Raw genomic sequence first — 19,489 nt, forward strand, 5'->3', positions numbered from 1 at the left:
ACAACAGTGGTAAAATATGTACAACAGGTTTTGTTTCCATTTACTTAAATTTCTCTGCTGAAGTAAATATTTTTAGAAATGTGTATTCTCAACAAAATATGCAGTACATTTGCACTGGAATTCTCAGTGGTGTCCGAAAAAATGAACTGGGCCTGTCCGGGATTTGAACCCGGGACCTCTCGCACCCTAAGCGAGAATCATACCCCTAGACCAACAGGCCATGTTGTACGTGAATCGTGTACATTCTGAAGAAAGAAAAATAATAACCTGTTCCTCCCTAAGAGGAAGCACAGAATTGGATTATCGCTGTAGGACAATGGCTGTATACTATGGACAAATTAAGACATGTATTATTGTCGAGACGGAAGAGACGATCAAATGCCAAAGTACAACGTATGTCTCCCATGTGGTCTAGTGGCTAGGATACCTGGCTTTCACCCAGGAGGCCCGGGTTCGATTCCCGGCATGGGAAAGTCTTTTTTTATATATTTTTTTAGAACATCTTCCTTCCTCTGATTTGCGTTATGCAAGAGTTGATTTTTCCAAGGCAATCCATTACCTATCTCTCCCCGATAGTGTGGGACACTAATGGTCTTCCGCGAAAGCTACAAATTTGCCTGTTTTTGACCAATTTTGAATTCCAGCGGCGGTGCCGGGATTCTGAGGGGTAGCGGAATGAAATTTTTGGGGTACGATTTGGAAAATTAAGAAAACATGAAACATTAATGCATGCTTTAGCCACTAACCGAAACCAATCAAATTTTAATAATATTCTATGAAAATGAGGGGCAAGTCGAGCACTGGCCCGAAATCCCGCGCCAAATAAAAATGATTGCTTGTGCAAGGTTTATAGCTAGCACACCGGTGCTTCAAATCTGAATTTTCCAGACTTCAAGGATTGTTTTGACATAGTTATGAGTATACAAAATTATTGAACTCATATTCTAAAAAAATAAAAAATAAATAAATCCGTTGCGCAACAGCCCATGAAGGGTCTAGGCGTACCTACCGACTGCCGGTCTCCCTCCCACGCTTTCCTTCGTCACCTCTAAGCGTGGAGATCTTCAACCAGTATTGGAATAGTCGTGGGGTCAGTCCGACGTATCCCCAGCCCTTATAGTAGGTCTCCGTGACCGGATTACGCTCACTCACTCGGAGCTCCCCAACTTCCTCACGATGGTGGGTTGCCACCGGCCCTATACGTAGGCCGAATAAATTCCGACCAGAGCCGGATTCGAACCTACGCCGTCCCGCAGCGAACGATCTCAAGACGAGTGAACGCCTTAACCCGCTCACTAGATGCCAAAAATAACATAACCCACAGCGCTACAGCGCCTTGAAGGGCCTTGGCTTACCTACCGACTGCTGGTCTCCCTCCCACACTGTTCCTCCGTCACCTGTTATAGCGTGGAAGTCATAGACCAGTATTGGGGTGACGGGTGATCAGCCCGACGAACCCCCAGCCGTTGTTGTAGGTCTTCTCGACCGGGTTACGCTCACTCACTCGGAGCTTCCCAATTTCCTCACGAAGGTGGGTTGCCACCGGACCTATACGTAGGCCGAATAAATTCCGACCAGAGCCGGATTCGAACCTACGCCGTCCCGCAGCGAACGATCTCAAGACAAGTGAACGCCTTAACCCGCTCACTAGATGCCAAAAATAGTGTTCAAATATTTAAATCAAGAATAGTTTATGTGCACTATTCATTTAATTATAGAATCAAATCATGAAGTAAAAATATTTTTATTGAAGCAATGTAAATTCACTGCAACGTCAATGTGGTGTTACTGGATGTGATAAAAACTTGCCACTTTGATAGGTAAAATAATAGTTAGATATTGAACATATTAAGTTTTGGTATTAAATACAATGTCCTCCTCAGTGGCCGTGCGGTTTAAGGCACCTTGCGGGTGCCTTGCGGGAATTTTCGGCCTGTGTATAGGGCCGGTGGCAACCCACCCATCGTGAGGAAATGGGGGAGCTCCGAGTGAGTGAGAATAATCCGGTCGCGAAGTCCTACAACGGCCGACCACCCGTCCCCTAGTCTGGCTGCAGATCTCCACGCCCCCTTGGTGGCCTGCGTTGGAGGGAGGCCAGCAGTCGGTAGGTAAGCCTTGGCCCAATATTGGGCTGTAGCGCTATAGGGTTACTATTAAATATAATAAACGTCGCTCCTATCGCATATTCTGATGTCCCTCAGCACCCTTTAATGTTTAACTCTGACAAACAGGCAATTTTGTCGCTTTGGCCCAAGACCATTAGTATCCCACACTCTCGGGGAGAGATAGGTAGACTAATGGATTGCTTTTGAAAAATCAACTCTTGCATAACGCAAATCAGTAGAAGAAGAAAGATGTTCTAATACAAAAAGGACTTTCCATGCCGGGAATCGAACCCGGGCCTCCTGGGTCCTTGTCTCTCCCAACAATAATACATGTCCTCAGTGGCGGGCCCAGGATTTTCGAAAGGAAGGGATTATGTATATTTCTTCTTCTTGGTAGTCAGCCCTGAACTTGCCATATTATCCTACCTTTGACGGGCCTCCCCGATGGCGCAGTGATGTCGACCTCCGTGGCGGAGTGGTCGACCTACGTGGCGAAGTGGTTAGCAGAGCGCGCTACAACGCCAGGGGTTCTGGGTTCGAGTCCCGGGTAAGGCATGGGTATTTGTGTTCGTCCAGTTGATAAGAAACAAAGAAAATGTAAGAATTGAAAAAGTGTAAAAGTGAGAAAAAGAGTGAATGGTGGGGGATACCTCCGTGTAGGGGGTATTTCCTTTTTTTTTTAAAAAAAAAAGAGTGGTTAGCACAGCGCGTGCAACGCCAGGGGTTCCGGGTTCGAGTCCCGGGTAAGGAATGGGTATTTGTGTTTGTCCAAAAGTGAAAAACTGAGAATACTGTAAAAATTGAAAATTGATATTGATTGATTTAGTTTATTTTACTTCGCGTTTTGTGCCTCTTGGCTAATTTGCGAAGATGAGGATGAGTGATGAAAGGATGAAATTGATGAATGGACATTCACAAACAACCAAGCCCGACCAGGATTCGAACCCGGGACCCTTGGCGTCGCAGCGAGATGTGCTAACCGCTCGGCCACAGGGTCGGGCTAAAAATTAAAAAGTGTAAAAGTTGAAAAAGTGTGAATGACGGGGGATACCACCGCGTAGGGGTATTCCTTTAAAAAAAAAAAAAAGTGGTAGCGTCATCGCCTTGTAATCAAGGGGTGCCGGGTTCGATACCGGCGGAGGCACATAGTTGTTCGGATCCCACTTTAAACTGTAGGTCCAGTCCCAAACACCAAATCAATCAAACCTACCTTTGACGTTCTATTTTTTTAAGAATACTGGGCGAAAGGGGGGGGGGGTTATAACCCCAATAACATCCCCCTTGGGCACGCCACTGCATGTCCTTAGTATACAGTCATTGTCCTACAGCAATAATCCAATTCTGTGCTTCCTCTTAGAGAAAGTCGGTCTTCTATTTATAATCACGGAAGAGGTTATTATTTTTCTTTCTTCAGAATGTACACGATCCGCATACAACATGGCCTGTTGGTCTAGGGGTATGATTCTCGCTTAGGGTGCGAGAGGTCCCGGGTTCAAATCCCGGACAGGCCCAGTTCATTTTTTTGGACACCACTGAGAATTCCAATGCAAATGTATATTTTGTTGAGAATGCACATTTCTAAAAATATTTACTTCAGCAGAGAAATTTAAGTAAATGGAAACAAAACCTGTTGTACATATTTTACCACTGTTGTCCATAACTTGATGTTTGGACTTCTCTGAAGGCGTAATATTACAGTAGCATTGTAATCTGAGAGTCCCAAGCTCGACCCGGCGCACACAGATATAATAGCACAGTGGTTCAGTTCTCATTTAAACTACAGGTTCTCTCCTAATTACCCTGTCTGAACTTAAAGTGGATTTAACTAACTAAACTCCTCTGCGCAACAGTCCTCTAAGGGACAGGGCCTGCCAGATCGGCTTTTTCATTGGGTGACCTGTGGTCAGGCCGTCAGGGCATCGAGTCCCATCGCCGCTATTTTATGGGCTTCGAGACCGGAGCTTGCTACTTTTTATTTCCACGTACCAAATGTCCCCATCACTATAGGTCAAGACTTCAATTTCGGGGACTCTCACTAAGAATCGAACCCGGAACCGCTAGCACCAAAGGCAAAAGCGCTAAAATGGACATAAGCAAACAAAAACAAACATAATTTGTATTATTATTTATAGAAAGTGAATATTTTGCAGAGATTGTCACAATTGTTGATACCGTTGTCTAAATATAAGGTTTTCCAAATTGAAGAACATAATTAACGCAAAGATTCAATCACCATGTCGATGTTCCCATGGTCAATCTTCAACATGGTCAAAAACCTATGTTATTACTAGACCTCCGATTTTTAGGTTCTAAAAAGTGTGCTTTTAGGTTTCTAAAATAGGCTCTAAAAATCCGAAAATAGGTTCTAAAAACCTTAAATTAGGTTCCGAAAATCCTGAAATAGGTTACCAAAAGATATAATTTGGTACAAAATTTCTGAAAAATACTGATTAGATACAATGGTTAAAAACAAAATTTCACAAGAACCGAAATAACCAAATATTAATTTTCTAAACAAATATTAATTTCTTTATATCATTTTCAAAATTAGCTACAAATTATTATAATACTGCAGTTGTGCTGTTAGAAAATGTTACTTGTTGATATGAAAAATGAATTACGTATGTATAAGTTGCTGCACAATATCAGGGTGGCTACTCACTACCATGAGTAATGCTGGAGTAATAGTTAATAACAGTGACGTGCACTGAGGAGTAGCTAGTCTAGCAGAGATAGATCAATCAATCTCACATCTCGAATTATATTCAAATCACAATATTTATTGTCTTGTTAAAGCCACCACAGCTCATATGCAACACCTTTTTTTTCCACGCTCTTCTCGTCCATCGGTGTTCTCCGTGGGCAAAGCTGGCGCTCTTCTTCCGCTTGACCAGTTTCCAGGTAGAAACGGCCGCGCTAAAGAAAAGGAAGATTTCTACCTCTACCTCCCTTGTCCCCTCTCCCCGCTGCAATGGTTGAAAGCCCGTGCTTTCAGATCCCCCAGTCTATCTACTATAGGACAGATAGGGGATTGGTTTCTCATAGATTTTTTTGTAAATCCTCTAAAGAACTCAAGGTAAAATTTTCTGCAGTACTTATGTTCTCTGTATTTACACAACATTTTACACGTTGTACAATATGTATGTATAATATGGGATGTAGTTTTATTATTTATGAAATGGGAACGTGTTATGTGCAGACAATAATGTTATGCTATCTTTCTTTTTTTCTTTCAAGTATGGAATATACAATGATTAAATTACAAATATGTGCTCGGGCTCTCTCTCACTCTTGTTTTCGTAGTAGCAATAATGCAATCAGCTTCGACCTGAATAAATTGGTATTATATATTACCCTTACTTGCTTAACTGAAGCCAAAGGAAGGCGGCATATTAATGTTAATAATACAATTAGGTTAGTTCCTCGGTTAAGGGAGTATAATATCAAGGGCAGGTAGCTAACTTCTATCTTTAGTGGTGAGATTCCATTAATGCTCCTTCCACTATTTCTTTACGTCCTCCTCCGTAGCCGAGCGGGTTAGGGTTAAGGCGTTCACTCGTCTTGAGATCGTTCGCTGCGGGACGGCGTAGGTTCGAATCTGGCCCTGGTCGGAATTTATTATTAATAAATTCGGCCTACGTATATTTTCCCCACCATCGTGAGGAAATTGGGAAGCTCCGAATGAGTGAGCGGTAACCCGGTCGAGAAGACCTACAACGGCTGGGGGTTCGACGGGCTGACCACCCGTCACCCCAATACTGGTCTAAGATCTCCACGCTACAACAGGTGACGGAGGAACAGTGTGGGAGGGAGACCAGCAGTCGGTAGGTAAGCCAAGGCCCGCCAAGGTGCTGTAGAGCTATGGGGTTATGGTTTCATGATAAAGTTGGGTTTTAAATAAACTCAAGAAATGCTTACAAAGCTTTAATGACTTCAGTGTCATGCTTTATTTATAAGCTATATAAACACACATAAATTATAAATAAAATTACTATTAAAAATGAAAATATAAAATAAATATTAAAATAATTAGAATATATTAGTTGAATATTCAGAGAACCACTCCTTATACATTTATATATTCCTTGTCCACCAACCAATTCACTACATCCATAATCAATAGACTTAATATAGCCCCCACCTATAGCAAATTAACTATTAATTAGGCCCCCTGAAGATAAATAAGGAAGGAACCATACCCCAGCTAACACATAGTATATTATTTTATAGTCAAAAAAGGATAATTTTCAAACAAGAAAGATGTAATATTATACCCAGTTCACCCCCCCCCCCAAATAAAATACAAATAACTGCCCCTAGCTTCAAGTTAAATGGAATAACAACAACAAAAACGGACGGAAAAATTAATCATGTTAAGATGGAACCTTCCATAATAGATAAAAATAATAAACCTAATATACCCTGAAATATACCTCAACCTCCTTCATCAGAAAAAAATTGAAATGATATACCTCTATAAAACTTACCAACTAAATAATGATTTAGCGGAAAACTGTAAGATATAGTCATACCAGTAGAAATTCATAATAAAATAAATGCAACCAAATTTTAAAAAAAGATATACTTAACATCTCCAAAATTAAATCCTTAGAATAAAATCCAGCTAAAAATGGTATGCCACATAAAGCAAGGCTAGAAATTATCATACAGGAGATAGTTTGAGTTGGTGTTTCAAGTCCACTTTATGCACAGTAAGGCTAATTGGGACTGGACCTACGGTTTAAAGTGGGATCCGAACCACTGTGCTATATGCCTCCACCGGGAATCGAACCCGGGACCCCTTGACAAGGCGACGACGCTACCACTGCCCCATCGCGAGGCCCTACAGGAGATAATTATTAGTATCTTATTAATAAGGCCACCCATACAACGAATATCTTGAACATCCCCTATGACATGAATTACCACCCCAGCACATAAAAATAACAAAGATTTAAATATGCCATGTGTTAATAAGTGAAACAATGTTAACTCCTTTAATCCCATAGACAATGTTAACATTATTAGCCGAGTTGCCTTAGTGTAGAAAAAGCAATAATATTCCTTAAATCATACTCAAAGTTAGCGCCAACCCCAGCTATAAATATTGTTAGCCCAGATAATAGTAGTAACACCCTGCCAAAGATTGTAAATATTACTATATCTCCAAAACAAATCAACAAATAAACTCCAGCAGTAACCAAAGTAGAAGAATGAACCAACGCAGAAACCATAAATAACAGATATAGTTTCAGCTACCATAATTTAATATTCAAGCAATAGATAGTAAGCTAAATACATCCCCAACTCGATTAGACAGGGCAGTTAATATCCCCGCACAATAAGAACGAACATTCTGTTAATAAATTACTAAACAATATGAAACCAACCCTAAACCATCTCACCCCAAAATAATTCTAATAATATTAGGAGAAATAATTAAAAAACATCATAGACCCAACAAATAATAAAACTAAAATAATAAATCGACTTATATTGTAGTCTCCTTCTATATAAGAGCCTCTATAGTTAATAACTACCAAAGACCAGGATTTGATTTCTGCTGTATTTATTCAAGTGTCTACTAAATCAAGTGCCGATTGATGTATTTGTGTTAACTTTGTTTTATTAATTTAAAATCTGGAACAGGATTGCTTGAACATTTTTGGTTCATTATAATGAAAAATATTCGCGGTTGGTCATTTCGCGCTTAATCCGTTTCGCTGTTGTTCCTTTCGCGCTTATTCCGGTGTTCAATTTTGGTTTCGCGGTTAATCCGTTTCGCGGTTGTTCCTTTTGCGCTTATTCCGTTTCGGCCTTAAACCTTTCGCGTTTATTCTGTTCGCGCTTGTTCCGTTTCCCTCTTGCTCCTTTCGCGTTTAATCCTGTGTTATATTTCGCGGTTGTGCTCTTCTTCGCTTATTCCATTTCGCGGTTAATCCTCCTCCCCTGTATGAGTCTATGTAATCTTCACGTAAATTTCGTGTAATCAAGAAGTTATGTAACGTACATTCTGTGGGCACATCACTGCTGATCACTTTAAGCAGAAGCTTTTTAAATTTTAAATTGTTCAGCAGCACCTGCGACCCTCTCCTGAAAATAGTTCCCTTCCGCTCTTCAAGGACTTTCTTTCAAAGGGAGTGGAGCAGGGAATGTTACAGGTAACGGATAAGAATTCGAGGAAGTCAACCTGTTCTGCCCCCATATGTTTACAATGCTCCGCGTAGAGTTTTAAATTTGAACCGAAATAGCAGGTGCAATGCCGCCGTTAACCGATTACGAAAAGCTGATGTTTCGAAGAGATCTGAAACACATGGTGCCGAATTCGATCCTCAGTTCTTTTTATCCTGCTTTTTTCCTTAGTTTGTTTTAAGTCCACCTTATGCACAGCATGGCAACATCTATTGACGTTAGTGAAGTAATATTACTTACTATTACTTAACGCTATTTAGCGTTATTTGCACAGCACAGAAAACTCGACGGGGAGCCCGCTTTCTGTAAAGAAGAGCGTGCGTAGTTGTTTTTTTCCTTCTTTTGAATACACAAGTGTCAAAGGTATATACATTGTAATCTATGATAAATATTCATAGGCACAGGTTCAACTTGAATAATAATGTTAATGTAGCCCAACCAGCGATTCAAAGTAATTGCTTACATTTCAAGAAAGAAAATATTATTGCTGACTGTACGTGTGTTTTGTTTCTTGTGAGCGGGCCCTTGACGATTTTGTTACGCCACTGGCTACAGCTACTCATGTGCATGTTTTTACCAGACATTTAGCAGTCAATGTATGACATATTATTCATTCATGTGGTCAAAGATTTTATAATATTAACATACCATTGTAAAGAGGTTCAAAAATGCATCCCAGAGTTTTCTGCTTTTTGTTACATACATGCCGCTATTTATTCAAGCAACTAGCAGAAGTATTAGTAGTAATAATTGTTATAATGTTGACGATAACATAATATATTATTCTGCCCTACGATAAAACATTAAAAATTAGCAGCCAGTGGCTGCTAGTAGATGACAGAACTGAAAATTGCCTTAGAATTCTGCAAGGCCAGACTTAATTACATTTCCAAGTTGTTTCTTTAAGGGTGAGCAACTGTCGTCCGCGTCACTCCCTGGTTCCGAGTTTTTTTACCTGCAGGTACAGAGGAAACGCATCAGGTGGATCCCGAAAGTACCGGAAATGCCTCATCGCAGGAAATGAAGTCGCTAGCCTCTTGCTTTCAATTCCACTACGTGCATAAAAGATAGCGTTTTCAACGCGAGACTTGCCTTATTCCTACTCCACACGGCCAGCATGATGGTTTACTACTGGTCTTCGTAATACATAGAGGAAAAAGAAACACTGCTCCAGTCGACATAGCCTCGAAATATTTTAATTGGAACTGAATATTCAAATAGGCCTAAATCCAGGCAAATTATGTATATACAAGCCACAGAATTTTATTGAGTTATTCGAATTTATATGAGCGCTAACGTCGTCAAGGAGTCCCGGGTGTACTAGTGCAGGCACATTTCATAGTGGTTCGGATCCCACTTTAAATTATAGATCCAGTTCCGATTAGCCTGTCTGTGAATAAAGTGGACTTAAAACAACAACTGAAATATGTATCCATGTGTGTGTGTGTGTGTCTAATTTTAATAATATTCACAGTAACCGACTCGATAGCCGAGAGCGTTAAGTCATTTCACATTAGTTCCAGGATTCGCGTCTTACAAATAATATATCTGTATTAAACAATAAACAGAATGACAGCAGTGTTGACGATGGATGTTATATTTTTAAGCTTGTGGAACATGAAGCTTATAATCGTTAACGTTCTCGGTATTTCTGAGAAAGTGCGATGGGGGCAAAACTGCCCGAGGTGACGTATGACACACACTTCGATCTGTAATTCTAGCTACCTAAACAGCTTCACAGGACGCTTTTGACGGAAGAATTCCCTTTAACATGTTTGCTAGCATAAATGCTATGTAAATGCTTCCTAACATCTTAAATCAGATCGTAATCTAAACGGAAGAATTTCATGTAACATTCCGGTTAGCTTTTGCGATTCCAATGTACAGGATGTACACTAAATAATATCGGAGTTATAAGTAGCTATTGTGGCTATGCAAGCCAACGTACGCATTTGTACCTTAAATGTAACAAAAGAGCAACTGTGAAAATTTTGTCTGCCAATATTGAAAAGCTGTTTCCTCACCCCGCCGCGTGACAGCGCCAGTGTTCAAGATGGCGACTCCTCAGCAGAAATGTATTTGTGTTTAGCAGTTTACGAAATGGAATTCAGTCGTTACAGTTCAATGGGAAATCACACGTGAATTTGGAAGGATTCTAATTCAGGATTTTAGACGCTAGAATGTACAGTGTGTTGCATCCATTACGCCGGAGACGCTGACCAGAATGTCTAACTACCGTCGGATTTGTGCTGTGTAACGAAAAGTTGCAGTGTGTGTATGTGGAGTGCGTATAGTAGGTGTTGTATCAACTTGTAGACTTAGTCTTCCATCTCATGTATGGCTTATTATTGTATGCCATAGATAAGAGAAATTACACAAATTTATAACTCCGATATTATTTTGTGTACACCCTGTATAATATATAGATACAGAAAGAAAGGCACACCGAGTTACACCATCTATGGTTAGTGCACGGTTTTACAACTAAACCGTGTACTATACGTTATAAAGTATGTATTTAAACAGCGCCATTGATTTGTACCTAATACAGTTTTATAGAAAACGTTATTCCTCTCGGTTGAATAGTTATCGGCTTTTAAAAATGTGAAGTGATACGTTGTTTACATCTCACGCGGCCGCCATTACAACTGCGCTCGTGATCTAGAGGTTGCTTCTGATTGGTTACGCTACGAAAAATGCTACGGACCGAGCCTATCCTTGAGAAATGCCATGGTATCTGAAATGCCATAACATTTTTCACTTTACACGGTAGCATTTTGGTCATGGCACAAATGCTAAGAAAAATGTTAAGGAAAATGCTTTCGTCTAAAGCGGGCAATTACAGTACATAACAAGATGTCAGTTTAAATACAATAGATTTAATCAGTCAACGTGGTTTATATGTATATCGACAAGTTTGAACTCTTGGCAAACATTTCCGTCAACTTGTATGAAATTCCATTTATGAGGAATATTTACTGTTATGGATGAGATCGCGGAGGCAACATGTAAATCAGAACAGCAGGGCATTTCAAATTACTCAGGTACAGTTCAATGTAAAAGCACAGAACAGTTATCATGCATTACTCTGTCGAAGAGATAATTCGTTTTGAAGTCGGAGAACACGCCAAGGTTTGGTTTTATTCGCTTTAAAACTGCTTGGTTCTTTTACGTCCATTCCATTTGCTTCTTGTGAAAGACTAACCAGCCGCCACATGAAGAAAAACTATTTCAGAGAGGTTTTAATGTCGACGAAATTTAACGCTCTGCAAGTTTAACGGTTTGTTTATTGTAAACTGTGTCATCAGAATTCTCGCAGGATTAGGAATTTAGAGTACACTGGCGTGCTCAGAATGCGGCCGTAATGCTGGGGGCAATTGGTTTGCCTTTTATAGCAATCTACTATATCCAGTACTTAGCCTGCCATGAATTTGAATTTATTACCCCTTAGGAACTGTGTGAGTTTAAATAAATCCACTTTATGCACAGATTGGCTAATATGGAATGGACCTACAGTTTAAAGTGGGATCTGAACCACCACGTGACTCCACCGGGAATCGAACCCGGGACCCATTGATTACAAGACTGAGATCTTACCACTACGTCAACGGGGATTGCTGATCAGAAGGTTCAGTACGCACAGCTTTAGTTCAAATAATTGTTTCTCGTTACAAAACAATAATGAGCAGCGTCATAATCTGGACGTTTGGGGTATGATGTCTAGACTACATCATCGAAAAAGCACAGTCATTTATATATGTATTCAGTCTCAAACATAGTATTGATCGCATCGTAACATCCTTCTGGAACGTGTCAATTTTCATTTCCTCAGACAGAATCTTAACCTTCCCAACTGTTAATTAATTCTTTCCGATTATACACAGTGCTCGAAGAGACAGGGGTGCGGGGGGATTGTATCTCCCCTAGCTAGCAATTCCTTTGTAAAGCATTCCCCCAGCTGTCTCATTGTCACCATATTAAACGATCGGAGCATCCCCCAGCTAACCCTAAGCCTTGACCAAACATTCACCCAGCAAACATTTTCCACTTCAAGCTCAGATTATAACATAACCACATAACGTATACAATACATGTGAAAGCTCATTTTCCGAATACACCGGAAGGAAACATGAATACCAATGAAGGAAAAAATAAAAACAAGTGAAAATCATATATCTCTGCTAACTTGTTTAGAAAGTATTCAAGAATACAACAATGCAATGAACAGGTAACATCCACGTATGCACAACTGGATAAGAATTCCCAGAATGCGTCTGGGCTTTTACTCAATTTAAATATTTATTCAGTCCGTCATGCAAGAAGAGATGATTGCATCGTGATTGATGAACATTATGTCCGTTACGTGAATGTTTGCATAAGAAAGTAAGTACATTACAATCTTTCGTGTTACAAGAGAATCATGGATAATAAACCCAAACGCTCACGTTGCTTCATTTCGTAGTTTCCTTTTACGAGATTTTCATTAAATAAAGTGTGTTATTCTCTCTAGTTTGAGTGCTGTGTTTCTAAATGTTACATGAGCAGTAAACTGCGAAATTATAACCAATCAGAAAGTAATAATTGATATTATACATCACCTCGTATTGTGATTAATTTTCTATACAAAGAAGTTTTAGATTAATTGTGACCAAAGCAGTGGCGTAGCGTAAGTCTATGAAAGGTGTAAGGCCTCCTTAGATAAACCTGACCTGAATATTGGATAAAGAAAACCTAAAAACATTTTAACTAAATAGAATCTATTTGAATCTAAGTCATGCATGGGCACACTCAATTTCAAACACAAAATTCACACACTCTATGTTAACAATAATAGCATATGTATTACTTAATGAAAATTCTCATTTATACTATAACTCGATCCGACAATCCTTTAGTCTGAACACCTCCATCACCTCGTCGTAGAAATGGGAGTTTCTGGTCAATGTCTTTGGCAGCTCCTTTTCAATGGATATCAGTCCCAAGTCAGATTTCCTTGCCTGAGTCTTGTGCTGCGTTGAAATGTATGAATCCTCTTCAGTGCAGAAAACGACCTTTCCACCGACGAGCTAGAGGCAGGAACAGTGAGGAACAATTCTGTTAGTTTGTACACTTGTTCAACAGTTTCATTCAAATGGGTAGTATGCAAGTACTCATGAATAAACTTCAGAATAAATTACCTGTAGCTCAACTTTCAACTGGTAGCAATTGAAAAATTTTGCATACAGCTTAGTTAAGGACACAAACTCTTCTTCTGGAAAGGTCATGTCATATTTTTATTCTTTTTCTTTCACTAAAAAAAGACATTTGTGGGAAATGCGTAGAATACAATTTGCAAATGCAAGCAAATGCATTCGAGAATATTATTATCATGGTTACGATATTTGCGCAAATTTTGAAAAGCATATCAAGCAACTTAGTGAAAGGAAAAGGTAAAAAAAAATCTGTAAATCATAAAGTTAAGTATTACGCGCATGTTTTAACATTACGGGTAACTGGGATGCACGCGCCAAACTTTGCGGGCGCTGCCGGATCTAGGATTGCCAGACATTCCTCTTTTATCGTTAACTTCGCTGCTTCTAATGGAGGTAATATCCAACATTAAACCATCTCGTTTGTGAACTTAATAGTTAGTTTACACATTAAAAATGACACCCGTTTTGTTACACCTTCCGTCAACCATTGTTGAAACAACACGGGAGTCGAATTTCTTTTTTCTCTTCCGACCGTGGCAAGCATATGAGTCATAAGCAGCGGCAACCATGCCAGCGTAAGCTTCGCCTGCCTGAGGACAGAAATTCCCGCCAGCTAGCACCCACTCGTAATGCGCCTTACATCTGTCCCAGAATCGGGGTGCACTGTCATTGGTTGAGAAGATACTACGTAAGCAAACACACCCACCATGGCAGAGTCCAAATCATTTCTTCCATTCACCTACACGTAAGTCCTCTCAAGAAGCCTTACAGAGAAACAACTCGAATCAAAACAAGTCCTCAATTGTTTCGTTAAAAGTTCTACTTGAAGTCTGATATTTCTGTGTGTGTTCAAGCGATAAATACGGGAATAAAATACGTTTTCTTCAATAATTTCAACTTGTAAGGTGGACTTACAAGCCTTACGTGGGCACTACGCCGCTGGACCAAAGGCTGATTTACATTGGTCGAGTGAGCGGGAGAGTTACTGGCCTGTCTGCTCGACTCGACCCTTCTATGGCGAGTAGCTCTTTACACACTTTCTACTCGCCTCCAGCAAAGTGGGATAGTCGCTGCAGCTGTTTGGTGCTCTTTTGACAGAATGGACCATCGACGTCGTTGGCGATTTTTTTTAAAAAAAGTTCTGAAACGGTTTACACACTTTTTATTCACGAGAAATGAATACAATAATGCACAAGGACATGTCTGGTAAAAATAAAAAAAAAACTAATTTCTTTGATTTTCTATTTTCGGTCATTCTTGGTTGAACGTTGAACTTATTTTTAATATTATTTCCCCTACGTCAAATACAATCAAGTCTCATCTCTTCAACTTCATACGCCTGTAGTTTATTTTGTTTCTTCCTATAATCGACACAAATTCCATGGACACTCACAGACACAACACAACACAGACTCTATACTGTCCCCGGATAGCGTTTACTCGGTGGAGTCTCTGTCCTCCGTGGACAGCCACTCGACTGTCCTGACTACTGCAGCGAGTGGTTCCAGTGCTCTCCCCAGTTGCTTACACGGGGAGAGTAGCTCGCTTTGCTCTACTCGCTCCAGCTACTCTCCCGTCTACTCGACCAATGTAAACCAGGCTTTAAAGATGAATATTGAGTTAATGAAATGGAGTAGAGAAGAAACAGACATGCCTTATTTTATATTTATTTATTTAAATAAATCCAGATAGGTAATAAATACGCTGCTAGAAGTTGCAAAAGTAAACCCTGTTTCTCTTACTATCTCTATCCATCTTTCCCCTTTTCTATCTATTTGTTTGTCTCACAATCTCCGAATCTCTTTATTTTCGTATTTCTATTTCATCCTCTTTTTCTCTTTACTCTAATGTTATCATTCCTTCATTTGCTGTTTCACTCTCTTTCCCTGTCTCTCTCTGTCTTTCATTATCCCTCTCCTCTCACCAATTGTAATATCTCTTTCTCTTTTTCTCTTTCACTATTTCCATTCCCCCTCTCTCTCTATTTTACTATATCTCCCTCTCTTTTCTCTCTTGCACTGTCTCCCCTTCTCTCCCTACTTCTCTCTCTCTCTCTCTCTCAATGTCTTCCCTTCTCTATTTTATTCTCTCTCTCTGTCTTTCATTATCTCCCCTCCTCTCTCTCTTTTAATATATCTATCTCTCTCTCTCTCTCTCTCTGTAGAGCGCTCGTCCTCTCTGTTTCCTATTATCAGCCTCCCAATGCATGTGCGCTCTCCTCAATAAGTCATAATCATGTAAAAATTTCTTGTGTTATTTTCAAATACGTTTAACACGGTAAGACGCGTTCTTGGCACTTATCATCGGTAGATGATCAGGAGTCGATATAATCTAATTAACACGACGACCCTTACTAATAAAGCAACATGAGAATTGAACTCATATTAGATCGTGCCAGATATAACCTCTGATAAGGCAGTAGAAGACAATTTCACTACCATCAGAATGTAAATCACATCTCAAAGTGGCTACACAGGAAGAATATCTTGGTAACGTAAAATTGTTGCAGTATGTCTACTTATAATTGATGGTGTACTTATGTGTAAATATTTTTATGGATAGACTTGTGCTCAAGTTTCACTATTCAGTCGAATCATATTATAACCTGAATATATTCGTCTTTTCAACAGTATGGTATTCTTTACGAAACCTTAGAAAACTATTTCTGTAATAATATTCCAAAAGTAACGAACTCAAATTGAATTTGTATTAAGAACATTATACATTAAGTGTCTAACTTATAATTACGTTTGTTTCTCCACAGATGAAGATATGTCATCGCATCAGCGAAATCATGTTGAAAGATTACAAGATTTCATCTTAAATACTGCATTACAAATTTTCTGAGAAGTACGATGGTGAGTAATTGCAACTAAAATTACATCGCCCATCTAGACTATCCTAAAACACTTGAATTTCAGAAGTGTACTTCATTTTAATTATTTTTGAAAATTTAAAGTTTAGATTTGATTTCTTCCGAAATATAAATATTTGTTCAAATAAGAGTGTTTAAGCTATTCTCATCATAATTTATAATGGTACATGGTCTACTACCGTTATATACGCTCTTTGGGGTGAGCGACGTAATCAAAAGATAGTGATGTATCACCTCTAACGTGCTTCCCTTAAATTATTTCACAAAGGGCCAATTTATAGTAATTTTGGCTCTACATTTATCCTTATACGACCCCCTAAATACAAACTTACACCCTCCCAGACAGATTGTCCGGAAAAGCCCACACCAAACCACAATACAACAAGCACAAACAATTCTTTACAATTTTGCCTAATTATGAATGTAATCGTAAAAGATGTGTATGAGATCTCCCGTAATCTTTCGTAAGACGGCCTGTTGGTCTAGGGGTATGATTCTCGCTTTGGGTGCGAGAGGTCCCGGGTTCAAATCCCAGACAGGCCCTCTGAAAATTTTTCCGAGCTGTTTTCGTGATGAAAATCTCTGACTCTAGCTGTTTTCAATTCTTACGGCGGGCGCTCTAGAAGCTGGCAGGGGAAGTGGGGAGCGGGGAAGCGACCAATCGAGCTCGGTAAGAAACGTAGCGGCCAGTAGAACGAGTTTCACGTAGTGCTTTTTCCGGCCGCGTCGTGTTTCTCGGCGCTACTGCTGTTGTCTGGTTGGTCTGTTGCGTAATGCCCGCTCCCCACTTCCCTCGGCAAAACTAGGACCGCCCGCCGTAAGAACTGAAAAGAGCTATACTCGAGTGGGAACTGAGTAGCAATGGAAGTAGAAATTCACAGAACGTACGCGTACTTTTTGATTTTTAATAAAAGTCACCAGCCAGTAGCGTAACTAACACGCTCTGCGTCCCCCCCCCGCAACTTTCACCTGTGCGCCCCTACTCTTATTTTCTGAAAAAGCTTTCTTTCACGCCAACATTTATATTAGGTATATACAAATATGAAAATACATTCATGTAATTCGAATCAATGTAAAAACTAGTACGGAAGGCCAAGACAACAGACAAACTGTAAAATATTACATACTATAATTATTCACTGTTACTACAAAAATTACGAGTCCTCTGCGTTTTTTGATGGAAGCAAAATCCTTGTTCTAGTTTGGTCAAGTCCAGTTTTCGAGCCCGATTCCATTCGATATTCAACATCGCCAGTCCACTCCCTCTCACTCTTGTCATTGTGCTTTTCAAGTAATTTTTGATCAATTTTAGCTTGGAAAACGACCTCTCAGCTGATGAAGACATCACAGGTAGGGCCAAATACAGCATATAAGCAGTGCATACGTCAGGAATGCTACTAGCTAGAATATTGATTTCTATCAAGAGGAATTCTGGAACTTTACTGATGTTCGACTGTTTTATCTTTTGATTTCAGTTGGTACTACATCCCGAAAACAAAGTATTTCTGTAACTACAGTGAAAGATGAATTTTCTTCATATTTTTCTGAGAAATTAGTAGCGGATTCCACTGTTTGTCGTTTTTTCCCCGTTAGGGCAGTGGGGCTTGAAAAGGTGAAGCTTTCTTTGATTTGTTTCAAACTCGGAAATCTACTGGCTACTTGATTTACTAGAATATCTAAAGCAGGGTAAAAAAGCACAATTTTCTTGCCTGTCGACTACCTTCGACGACGTAATCAATGACTTGAACCATTCATCTAATGAAGGATTTCTTCTAATCTGGGATTTTAATTTCTACTTTCCTAGTGATTAACACTTTCTGTTTGCAGTTGTAAAAATAAAATATGTTTGGTTGAAAATACATTTTAACTTCGAGAGGATTTTTTTTTTGTTAACTATCGATCTTTCTTAATTTATCATTCTTACTGAGTCCCCGAACCCCATGCGCACCCCGCACGGCGGGGGTTGCGGGGGTGTTATTTACGCCCCTGTCACCAGCTATCCTCGGTCTGATCCCAGGTGAAATCTCCAAATTGCAAGTGTTTAAGCAGCATCATTAGGAAAATTGGGGAGCTACGTGAAAGCAACAATTGAAAGATTCTGCTGTGAAAAGCCAGACGACAGCGGCGATGGGACTTGGAAAGTTGATAATGCACAAACTCCGGGAAAATGTTTGTTTGTAACCAGACCTCGGATTTTAGGTTTTTAACCTATTTTTTTTCCTTTACAGGTATTTAAGAAATAAAAAAGTTATGTCAGCGTTTCGTTAAAAAATGCAACAACTGATGAAGTTTTATAGTACCTAAAAAAAACTATTTTGCATGTTAGAACCTATTTTAAGTTTATACGCATAAATCAAGCCTATTTTTAGGTTTTTATATATTTTAAAAGGTTTTACATGATTTTTATGTCACACAGAGACATTTGCTTTGTTTGGTCACGAAAACATTCAATGACGAACGTATTGAGAAACGTACTCTCTGTCGATTTCCCTTCTTCCAAGTCCAAGGTGATTTTTCAAAGCTTTAACAAAGCAAAATGTTTGGTTCCACTGTTACCTGTACACTTCGCAACATCTTATTTGACCGCCCTGAAAAATTTCAAAGTCCGGAATTCGTAAATTTGGCAGCATAGCGCTTCAGAGCCAACTAAGAGTAGCCAACTTTGCAACATTTCTTCTTCCTGAATGAAAACGCTCGTGATTTTTTTCATTCTTTCACATTCCATAAAGAAAAGATACCCTAAAGCAGTAATAAATTATATGAGAAGACAAAAAATGTTAAGTAGGAATACGAATGTTTAAAATATTTCAAGGTTCTTCGTTCTGAATTTGAAAATAGGAAAATGTATGTGCATTGTGAAACACTGAACAGGTTCTCATCCACCTGGAAAAAATTTAGGTCACATTTGAATGCAAGAAGGCAAATTTATGATGGTTTTATGCGAAATGTTTAGTAAAGATACCTTGCACAACACCAAACGATTCTTCAAAGTGTGTCTTTTCCTTGGTTCTTGGCGAAAAATGGTTCGAAACTCCGGCACAATGTTGCTTCAACTGAGATTAACGTGTTTTACTGAGCTTTCTGTTAGCAATCTCCTGGAGTAGTTGGTTAGATGACAGCACTTT

At 39.4% G+C, this 19,489-nt stretch overlaps 1 protein-coding gene and 4 non-coding genes across 5 annotated transcripts in view; 3 read left to right on the top strand and 2 right to left on the bottom strand.

The window, feature by feature from the left end:
- The window catches only part of LOC145992152 (TLC domain-containing protein 2-like), a 106,730-nt gene that overhangs the window by 50,893 nt on the left and 36,348 nt on the right, over positions 1–19,489 (bottom strand). The gene's annotated exons all lie outside the window — the stretch shown is intronic.
- TRNAP-AGG (transfer RNA proline (anticodon AGG)) lies at positions 149–220 on the bottom strand. Its single transcript has one exon. It is a non-coding gene; the product is annotated as a tRNA-Pro (tRNA).
- Positions 401–472, top strand: TRNAE-UUC (transfer RNA glutamic acid (anticodon UUC)). Its single transcript has one exon. It is a non-coding gene; the product is annotated as a tRNA-Glu (tRNA).
- Positions 3,545–3,616, top strand: TRNAP-AGG (transfer RNA proline (anticodon AGG)). Its single transcript has one exon. It is a non-coding gene; the product is annotated as a tRNA-Pro (tRNA).
- On the top strand, positions 16,836–16,907 carry TRNAP-UGG (transfer RNA proline (anticodon UGG)). The gene has a single exon. It is a non-coding gene; the product is annotated as a tRNA-Pro (tRNA).

The sequence above is a fragment of the Lepisma saccharinum genome, chromosome 9 (genome assembly GCF_977018435.1).
Source record: "Lepisma saccharinum chromosome 9, izLepSacc3.1, whole genome shotgun sequence".
Lineage (NCBI taxonomy): Eukaryota > Metazoa > Arthropoda > Insecta > Zygentoma > Lepismatidae > Lepisma > Lepisma saccharinum.